This window comes from Cupressus sempervirens, chromosome 1, assembly GCF_028749045.1.
Source record: "Cupressus sempervirens isolate cs-2001-9-10 chromosome 1, ASM2874904v1, whole genome shotgun sequence".
Taxonomy (NCBI): Eukaryota; Viridiplantae; Streptophyta; class Pinopsida; order Cupressales; family Cupressaceae; genus Cupressus; species Cupressus sempervirens.
This window is the reverse complement of record NC_143118.1, coordinates 655,365,374-655,377,370: the sequence shown is the minus strand read 5'-3', so window position 1 is coordinate 655,377,370 and position 11,997 is coordinate 655,365,374.

The following is an 11,997-nucleotide window of genomic DNA, read 5'->3' as shown; positions in this document are numbered from 1 at the left end:
AAAATCACATATCTACCAAACTAAAAATCATTTTAGACTGGTGCATATGTGATTTTTGGTAGTGATTTTGAGATTAGATGAAAATCATTGCCAAAAATCACATATGTACCACACTGAAAATTATTTCAGTCTGGTACATATGTGATGATTTTTGGTAATGATTTAAGATCAGATGAAAATCATTGCCAAAAATCACATATGTACCAAGCTGAAAATCATTTCAGTCTGGTACATATGTGATGATTTTTGACAATGATTTTGAGATCAAATGAAAATCATTGCCAGAAATCACATATGTACTAGACTGAAAATGTGCTAGACAAAATATCATTTCAGTTTGTTAGATATGTAATCTTTGGCAATGATTTTGAGATCAAATGAAAATCATTACAAAAAATCACATATGTACCAGATTGAAAATCATTTCAGTTTGGTACATATGTGATGATTTCGAGATCAGATGAAAATCATTACCAGAAATCACATATGTACTAAATTAAAAATCATTTCAGTCTGGTACATATTTGATTTCTGGCAATCATTTCGAGATCAGATGAAAATCATTTTCAGAACTCACATATGTACCAGACTGAAAATAATGATGATTTCTAGCAATGATATCAGAACTCATCTGATCATTGTGATGATTTCTAGCAATGATTTTGAGATCAGATGAAAATAATGGCCAGAAATCACACATGTACAAGACTAAAAATCATTTCAGTTTGCTACATATGTGATTTCTAACAATGATTTTGAGATTAATTGAAAATCATTGTCAGAAATCACATATGTACCAGACTAAAAATCATTGCAGTCTAGTACATATGTGATGATTTCTGGCAATGATTTCAAAATTAGATAAAAATCATTCCTAGAAAGCCCATATGTACTAGACTGAAGATCATTTCAGTCTGGTACATATGTGATGATTTCTTGCAATGATTTTGAGATCAGTTGAAAATCATTACCAGAAATCACATATGTACCAAACTGAAAATCTAGTAAATATGTGATTTCAGGCAATGATTTTGAGATCAGATGAAAATAATTGTAAGAAATCACGTATGTACTAGACTAAAAATCATTTTAGTTAGGTACATATGGGATGATTTCTGGAAATAACTTTTAGATCAGATGAAAATCATTGCCAGAAATCACATATGTACAAGACTAAAAATCATTTTAGACTAGTACATATGTGATTTTTGGCAATGATTTCGAGATCGGATGAAAATCATTGCCAAAATTCATCACATATGTACCAAACTAAAATGATTTTCAGTCTGGTACATATGTGATGACTTTTGGCAATGATTTTGAGATCAGATGAAAATCAATTCCAGAAATCACATATGTACTAGACTAAATATCATTTCAGGCTAGTACATATGTGATGATTTCTGACAATGATTTTGCGATAAGATGAAAATCATTGCCAGAAATCACATATGTACCAGACTGAAAATCATTTCGGTCTGGTACATATGTGATGATTTCTGACAATGATTTCAAGATCAGATGAAAATCATTGCCAAAAAATCACATATGTACCATACTAAAATCATTTCAATCTGGTACATATGTGATTTATGGGAATAATTTTGAGATCAGATGAAAATCATTGCCAGAAATCACATATGTACCAAACTGAAAATTATTTCAGTCTGGTACATATGTAATGATTTCTGGCAATGATTTCTAGCTCAGATGAAAATCATTTCCAGAAATCACATATGTACCAGACTAAAAATCATTTGAGTCTGGTACATATGTGATTATTTTTGACAATGATTTCGAGATCAGATGAAAATCATTGCCAAAGATCACATATGTACCAAACTGAAAATAATTTTAGTCTAGCAAATATATGGTTTTCGGCAGTGATTTCGATATTAGATGAAAATCATTACCAAAAATCACATATGTACCAAACTGAAAATTATTTCAGTCTGGTACATATGTGATGATTTCTAGCAATTATTTCAAGATCAAATGAAAATCATTGTGAGAAATCACATATGTACCAAACTGAAAATCATTTTAGTCTGGTACATATGTGATGATTTCTGACAATGATTTTGAGATCAAGTGAAGATCATTGCCAAAAATCACATATCTACTAGATTGAAAATGTACCAGACTAAAAATTATTTTAGTTTGGTACATATGAAATTTCTGGCAATAATTTCGTGATCAGATGAAAATCATTGCCAAAAATCAAATGTGTACCAAATTAAAAATAATTTCAGTTTGGTACACATGTGATGATTTTTGGCAATGATTTCGAGATCAAATGAAAATCATTGCCAGAAATCACATATGTACTAAATTGAAAATCATTTCAGTTTGGTACATATGTGATTTCTGGCAATCATTTTGAGATTAGATGAAAATCATTGCTAGAACTCACATACGTACCAAATTGAAAATCATTTCCATCTAGTACATATGTGATGATATCTGGCAATGATTTTGAGATCAGATGAAAATAATTGTCAGAAATCACTTATGTACAAGACTAAAAATCATTTTAGTCTGCTACACATTGATTTCTAGCAATGATTTTGAGTTCAAATGAAAATCATTGTTAGAAACCACATATGTACCAGACAAAAAATCATTTTAGTCTACTACATATGTGATGATTTCTGGCAATGATTTCAAGATCAAATAAAAATCATTCCCAAAAACCACCTATGTACCAGACTAAAAATCATTTCAGTCTAGTACATATGTGATGATTTCTGGCAATGATTTCGAGATCAGTTGAAAATCATTGCCAGAAATCACATATGTACCAAACTGAAAATCATTTCAGTCTAGTACATATATGATTTCAAGCAATGATTTTGAGATCAGATGAAAATCATTGCTAGAAATCACATATGTACTAGACTGAAAACCATTTCAATTAGGTACATATGTGATGATTTCTGACATTTTTTTTGAGATCAAATGAAAATCATTGCCAGAAATCACATATGTTCCAGACAGAAAATCATTTCAGCCTAGTACATATGTGATTTTTGGCAATGATTTTGAGATCAGATGAAAATCATTGCCAAAAATCACATGTGTACCTAACTGAAAATCATTTTAGTCTAGTACATATCTAATGACTTTTGGCAATGATTTTGAGATCAGATGAAAATCATTGCCAGAAATCACATATGTACCAGACTGAAAATTATTTTTGTCTAGTACATAGGTGATATTTTTTTACAATGATTTTGTTATCATTGCTAGAAATCACATATATACCAAATAGAAAATATACCATACTAAAAATCATTTTAGTGTGGCACATGTGTGATTTCTAGCAATGATTTCGAGATCAGATGAAAATCATTGCTACAAATCACATATATACCATACTTAAAATCATTTCAGTCTGGTACATATGTGATGATTTCTTACATTGATTTTGAGATAAAATAAAAATTATTGCTAAAAATCACATATGTACTAGACTAAAAATCATTTCAGTCTGGTACATATGTTATTTTTGGCAATGATTTCGAGATCAGATGAAAACCATTGCTAAAAATAACATATGTACTTGACTCCAAATTATTTTAGTCTGGTACATATGTGATGATTTCTTGCAATGATTTCGAGACCAGATGAAAATCATTGCCACAAATCATTTCAGTCTAGTACATATGTGATTTCTTGCAATGATTTCGAGATTAGATGAAAATCATTGCTAGAAATAACATATGTACTAGACTAAAAATGTACCAAACTGAAAATCATTTTAGTCTGGTACATATGTGATTGCTAGCAATGATTTTGAGATCAGATGAAAATCATTGCCAGAAATCACAGATGTACCAGACTGAAAATCATTTTAGTCTGGTACATATGTGATGATTTCTGGCAATGACTTCGAGATCAGATGAAAATAATTTCAGTCTGGTACATATGTTGTGATTTCTAGCAATGATTTCAAGCTCAGATGAAAATCATTGCTAGAAATTCCATATGTACTAGACTAAAAATCATTTTAGTCTGGTACATATGTAATTTCTAGCAATGATTTCGAGATCAAATGAAAATCATTTCCAAAAATCACATATGTACCCAACTGAAAATCATTTTAGACTGGTACATATGTGATGATTTCTGGCAATGATTTCAAGATCAGATGAAAATCACTGCCAAAAGTCACATATGTACCCGACTGAAAATCATTTCAGTCTGGTACATATCTCATGATTTCTGACAATGATTTTGAGATCAGATGTAAATCATTGCTAGAAATCATATACGTACTAAACTGAAAATCTACCAAACTAAAAATCATTCCACTTTGGTACATATGTGATTTTTAGCAATGATTTCGAGATTACATGAAAATCATTTCCAGAAATCACATATGTACGAGACTAAAAATCATTTCAGTCTAGTATATATGTGATAATTTCTAACAATGATTTCAAGATCAGATAAAAATCATTGCCAGAAATCACATATATACCAAACTGAAAATCATTTCAGTTTGGTACATATGTGATTGCTGGAAATGATTTCGAGATCAGATAAAAATCATTGCCAGAAATCACATATGAACCAGACTGAAAATCATTTCATTCTGGTACATATGTGATGAATTATGGCAATGATTTTGAGATCAGATGAAAATCATTGCTAGAAATCACATATGTACCAAACAGAAAATGTATGAGATTGAAAATCATTTTGGTCTGGTAATATGTGATTTTGAGCAATATTTTTGAGATCAGATGAAAATCATTGCCAAAAATCATATATGTACCAGACTGAAAATAATTTTAGTCTGGTACATATGTGATGATTTCTGGCAATGATTTCCAAATTAGATGAAAATCATTGCCAAAAATCACATATGTACCAGACTGAAAATCATTTCAGTCTGGTACATATGTGATTTCTGGCATTGATTTCGAGATTAGATGAAAATCATTGCCAAAAATCATATATGTACCAAACTGAAAATCATTTCAATCTAGTACATATGTGATGATTTCTTGCAATGATTTTGAGATCGGATGAAAATGATTGCCAGAAATCGCGTATATACCAAATTGAAAATCATTTCAGTCTAGTACATATGTGATGATTTCTGACAATGAGTTTGAGATCAGATGAAAAACATTGCTAGAAATCACATATGTACTAGACTGAAATTATTTTTAGTCTGGTACATATGTACCAAACTGAAATGATTTGCTAGAAATGACATATGTACTAGACTGAAATGATTTTTGACAATGATTTCAAGATCAGATGAAAATCATTACCAGAAATCACATATGTACCAGATTGAAAATCATTTTAGTTTGGTACATATGTGATTTCTAGTAATAATTTCGAGATCAAATGAAAATCATTGCCAGAAATCACATATGTACCAGACTGAAAATCATTTTAGTCTAGTACATATGTGGTGATTTTTGGCAATGATTTCGAGATCAAATAAAAATTATTGCCAGAAATCACATATGCACTAGACTAAAAATCATTTTAGTCTGGTACATATGTGATGATTAATGGCAATGATTTCGAGATCAAATGAAAATCATTGCTAGAAATCACATATGTACCAGACTGAAAATGTATGAGACTAAAAATCATTGCAGTCTGGTACATATGTGATTTCTAGCAATGTTTTTGAGATCAGATGAAAATCATTGCCAGAAATCACATATGTACCAGACTAAAAATTATTTTGGTCTAGTACATATGTGATGATTTTTGGCAATGATTTCTAGATCAGATGAAAATCATTGGTAGAAATCACATATGTACCAGACTGAAAATAATTATAGTCTAGTACATATGTGATTTTTGGAAATGATTTCGAGATCAGATTAAAATCATTGTCAAAAATCACATATATACCAGACTTAAAATCATTTCAGTTTGTACATATGTGATGATTTCTGACAATTATTTTGAGATCAGATGAAAATCATTGCCAGAAATCATGTACGTACCAGACTGAAAATGTACCAAACTAAAAATCATTTTAGTCTGGTACATATATGATCTTTGGTAATAATTTTGAAATCAGATGAAAATCATTGCTAGAAATCAGATATGTACCAAACTAAAAATCATTTCAGTCTAGTACATATGTGATGATTTCTGGCAATGATTTCGAGTTCAGAGGAAAATCATTGCCAGAAATCACATATGTACCATACTAAAAATCATTTAAGTCTAGTATATATGTGATTTATGGCAATTATTTTGAGATCAGATGAAAATCCTTGCCAACAATCATATATGTACCAAATTAAAAATCATTTCAGTTTGGTACATATGTGATGATTTCTGGCAATGATTTCGAGATCAGATGAAAATCATTGCCAGAAATCACATATGTACTAGACTAAAAATCATTTTAGTCTGGTACATATGTTATTTCTTGCAATGATTTCAAGATCAGATGAAAATCATTTCCAGAAATCACATATGTACTAGACTTAAAATCATTTCAGTCTAGTACATATGTGATGATTTTTTGTAATGATTTTGAGATCAGATGAAAATCATTGCTAGAAATCACATATGTACTAGCTTAAAATCATTTCACTCTGGTACATATGTGATTATTTTTTGCAATGATTTTGAGATCAGATGAAAATCATTGCCAGAAATCACATATGTACTAGACTTAAAATGTACCAAACTAAAAATCATTTCAATCTAGTACATATGTTATTTGTGGCAATGACTTCAAGATCGGATGAAAATCATTGCCAGAAATCACATATGTACCAGACTGAAAATCATTTGTCTTGTAGAAATGTGATGATTTTTGGCAATGATTTTCAGATCCAATGAAAATCATTACCAAAAATCATATATGTACTAGACTGAAAATAATTTGTCTGGTACATATGTTATTTTTAGCAATGATTTCGAGATCAAATGAAAATTGTTGCCAATAATCACATGTGTATCAGACTAAAAATCATTTCAGTCTGGTACATATGTAATAATTTTTGGCAATGATTTCAAGATCAGATGAAAATCATTGCCAGAAACCACATATGTACCAGACTGAAAATCATTTCAGTCTGGTACATATGAGATGATTTCTGACAATGATTTTGAGATCAGATGAAAATCATTGACAAAAATCACATATGTACTAGACTAAAAATCATTTCAGTTTGGTACATATGTGATTTTTAGTAATGATTTTGAGATCAGATGAAAATCATTGCCATCAATCACATATGTACTAGACTAAAAATTATTTCAGACTGGTACATATGTGATGATTTTTGGCAATGATTTTGAGATCAGATGAAAATCATTGCTAGAAATCACATATGTACTAGACTGAAAATTATTTCAGTCTGGTACATATATGATGATTTCTGGCAATAATTTCAAGATTAGATGAAAATCATTTCCAAAAATCACATATGTAGCAGACTGGAAATCATTTCAGTATGGTACATATGTGATTTCTGGCAATGATTTCGAGATCAAATGAAAATCATTGCTAGAAATCACATATTTACTAAACTAAAAATCATGGCAGTCTGGTACATATGTGATGATTTTTGGCAATGATTTTGAGATCAGATGAAAATCATTGCCAGAAATCACATATGTACCAAACTAAAAAATCATTATAGTCTAGCACATATGTGATTTTTGGCAATGATTTTCAGTCTGGTACATATGTGATTTCTGGCAATGATTTTCATCTCATCTCGTGCGAAGATTTCTTCCAAGGTTTTAATGGTATTCTCATTTAAGGCAGGGTACCCATCCATCTCATGGCAATGCCACAACCCACAACCACCATATACCCAAAAATAAAGCCTCGTATACTTTGTAATGTTTTTGTCACAAATTCTACCCCTTTTTCTTTTGGTGAGTGCCTATGATTGAAAAGAATAAGAATAGATAGTTTACGGACTAAAGTATCTGACCAAAACTAATATTGGAATTAAATTTTATTATTATGAAATTATGTGTTATGTTTTTATGTTTTGTGTTACAAATTGTTTGTTAAATATAAATATATTAGAAAAGTAATATATTACTTACAATCAATTGAAGAAGAAGAGAAATTTGATACCCAAGCGCTACTACAATTCTACTCTTACAATTCCCAAATGGGTAATCTTTCCATTGCTCATTTTTCTTGGGAGGGCTTAGACAATTATGTTCAAAATGGGAGGTTTGAGGTATTTGCTGTATCAAATGGGCTAATTTTTTTTACCCACATTCACCTAACACAGATACCACGTTGTGGGTGTACGACCTTGTGAGAAAGTTTCAATAAAATTGCCATTGCCTTTCAGTGTGACTATGGGCTAGATGTATTTCACTCAAATTTTTTATACGAAGAATACTCTAAAATTTGTGATGGCGGGCTACTCTTTCTTTGAGAAGTGGAACTATACCCTGGTGTTTGATTCTTAATCAAAATCGTGGCATGAGGGTGTGCCTCTATTACAATCCCCCCATGACTCTTCTCCAGAGACTCAATGTTTTCTTAATGGTGTCATTTACATATTTGTTGGAGACTCAAAATATGATGCCAAGGAATTGAGAGAAGTTGGAGATACCTTTTTTATAGATGAAGATAACATTTTATACGAGATTATAGGTTATGATGTGAATCAAGACTAATGTGCTTTTTCTATTCTCATTCCTACCTCGGTAGGTTGTGTATATTGCCTCACTAAATGGGAGGGAAATCTATTTGTTTGTGCATCTAATTCCACTCATGAGGAAAATTGATTTGAATTGGGAACAAGTCGGGATGGTTGTGATGGGCATTTTGTGTTCTAGATATTAGATACAAAACATTAGCTATGGATTCAAGAATGAGAATTAGATTTATCACATCATATTCACACCTCCTGGACGGTATTTGTAAATGGTGGTGTAGTATGGTTTTTATCTAGTTACAATTTTGTCATGGTTTACGACATGAAGAAGAGGCAATCTTTAACTCATCGACTAGATGATGCTTTTGCTTCATGGTAGCCAAAACTTACATCATTTGTATCTTTAGAGCCCACCTTTTTGTCATTTTGATACCCTTTTTGGAAAAAGGGAGTTGGATTACAATTTTTTTGTTTTCTTTCATGTAACTTTATAAAAAAGGATTGTTTCTTGTCTTTCTACCATTGACACCTTCCATGTTTTTACCTTAAACAATTTTCTATTTCATGTTTCTATCCATTGCAACTACTCATTGGTTTATTAACATTTTTCTTAGTTTCGTTGCCTGAATTTAGATTTCTATAGACAAGAGCAAAGCTCGTATTCAAAACTTCTATATATTGATGATATAGTTTAAATCACAATTCAACAATATCAAGCCAAGCATAATTTGTTGATATTTTTGGCATGGTACCTATGGCTTGATCTCACACAATTAGTCATGTGAGAGATGAGATCAGTTCTTAACGAGAACTCAAATTCAATAATATACATGCGTTATGCTGGTAAAGCATAAAGATCATGGCTAGGCATATTATAGCCTTCTTTAATATATCATTTAGTGATGATCATAGAGAGTAGTAGTGATGAGTATATAGGGTAGTCAGGAGTCTAGACATATTGGGAACCCTAATGATCCCCATTTAACTATGCAGGTTGCTCTGGAAGTGAAAAATCTGTAATATTGGTGTTGCTCTTCATTTATCTTAGTACCATGAGAAAACAAAATGTAGATTAACCTTAAGAGAACATTCCATTTTTCTCGAATAGCTCCAGGCCTCCTTCAAAATAGAACTTAACTCAAAAGAGTGAAAATTCTACTTCCAAGGATTGGAAAAATATTAGAATGGATTTTTTTCCTAGAATTTGTGAAATTTATCATGATGGATAATAATGTTTATTGTTTCAAAGGGACCATAAATCCCAAAATAACGGGGCACATATGTGGGGCCTTTAGAACACAAATTTAAAGGAGAAGCCCTTAAGATGGGAACTTGTTGATCTTCTCATTCTAATGATTTTATAAGTGTCGAAGGAAGTAGAAAGGGAAGTGTTAGTCAATTGAAGCCTTATCTTCCAATCAAGTGCTTCAATAGTTAAATGTTGCCTTTTGATATATTGGTTGAGAAGGAAACCAAAAACCGTAAAGAATATTTCAATATCAGCAAGGGTGAAGCAATCAAAAAACTCCCAAGTAAAGAAATCCTACTGAAGTCTTATATTTAGGGAGATACACCCTAGATTCTAAAGTTGACTTCCTTTCTATTGTGACTTTGGGATTGTATCCTGGCTTTTAGTCCATAGATTATTTCCCTTAGTTATGGATTTCATGTTTTGATTCAAATAGCAAAATTTGTTTTTCTTAAAATGACTCACTGATGATTGCCTTAACAGCTAAATTGTTCTCAACATTAAAATATATCAATTAGTCAATTCACTGAAAAAGTTAAATGACGAGAATGTACTAGTTACACGTTCTTTCCTACTTTTTTACAAGAAATTGAGAACCTTCATTTTAAACTAGATTAAGGTTATTTGTTCATAACTTGAGTTCTATCCACCTTTGAGGGAAAAAGATTTAAAACTTATATATCCTAAAATAGAGGAACAAAGTGAAAACCTATTACATCTTGTATTATTCAACATAAACGAAGAAAAGATTGAAGAGTGGAGAGTGATTACAAGCATGGATGTCGTGGGGTGAGGATTAACATAAGGACCACTTCTCCTAAAATCTCTCTATTACCACTACTCTCACCACACACTTTGAGAATAGGGAACATCTATGTTTGCCCTAGTTGATGAATTTCCTTAAAGACTCTTGATGCAAGTGAGGAACAGTTTACATCTGAATAAAGATCTACAGGAGCTTAATCAGAATAATGAATATGTCAAAAAGATGTGGATGAGAGTAGGAAAACAAACAAAAGGAGAGGGATTAAAACAAAGTCATAAAAAAAATTCAAAGTAACTTGGGGTTACAGGAAAAATGTAGAAATAGTTATCTATAGATTAGTAGATCCTTAAAAAGGTTAAGCACAGTAACTTGGCATTGCAGAGAAAATGGAGAAATAGTTATCTTTAGATTAGTAGATCCTTAAAAATCATGATAATGGAGTAGAGTTGTCCTGAAAGAAGTAATGCTTCATCTGTAGATGAGCTTTTTGACAAGACCTATATACATTTATGCACAAGAGTTTTTATTGTGTAGCCTAAAAATATTTGTAATACGAACTTGAACTTATAATGAAGGTTTACACCTTCAATTCATTTTGAGATGCCCTTTCCATAGCCTTTTCGATAATCAGTGATATCTTTTTCTTAAGAAAGTGGTTTGTTCAAAGACAACTTATTTACCATAAACCTTGGACATTTCCTAAAGCTCATTTGAAACATGATTTTACGTCAATATAAATGACTTAAAATGTAGTCCCTAAAATTGATGATATTTTATCAAAGATATTCTTTATGGATGACATGTTCTTGATTGATCTTTATGATTATAATTATCCAATAGGCTATTATAGTTGAGACTATTATAGTAGAATGCAATAGGTCCAATTAGCATGAGAATTGAAGCTATCCCAAAAAGAAGAGAAGCAAATCCAACATGAGTCATATGGCCTCTACCCATATGATGGTTGGCAATAGATCCTAGATATAGCTCACTTGGCAGAGATTTAAAAACTTGAGACAACAAGGAGCACAATTAAGGAAAGGCCTAATCCAACTATGACTGTCTTCTCACTGAGAGATGGGTTGAGCTATTGTGAAACATGATTGTCAATTGAAATAGCCAAAGAGTAGTGCTAAAAGGGTTATGTTCAATGGGCTGTTGAAACAAAACCAATCAAAGTGGATAAAAATGCCCACTTTGTCAGATGCACAGAGATTGATAGATTTGAATAAAAATAGTCAATTTGGAGAAAGGTGCACAATTTCTCAAGTGCAAAAAAGTATCTTAGACCATAAGTGTATAACCAGACAGAGATAGGGAAAGAAACTATGCACCCCAATAGATATGGGTAGATA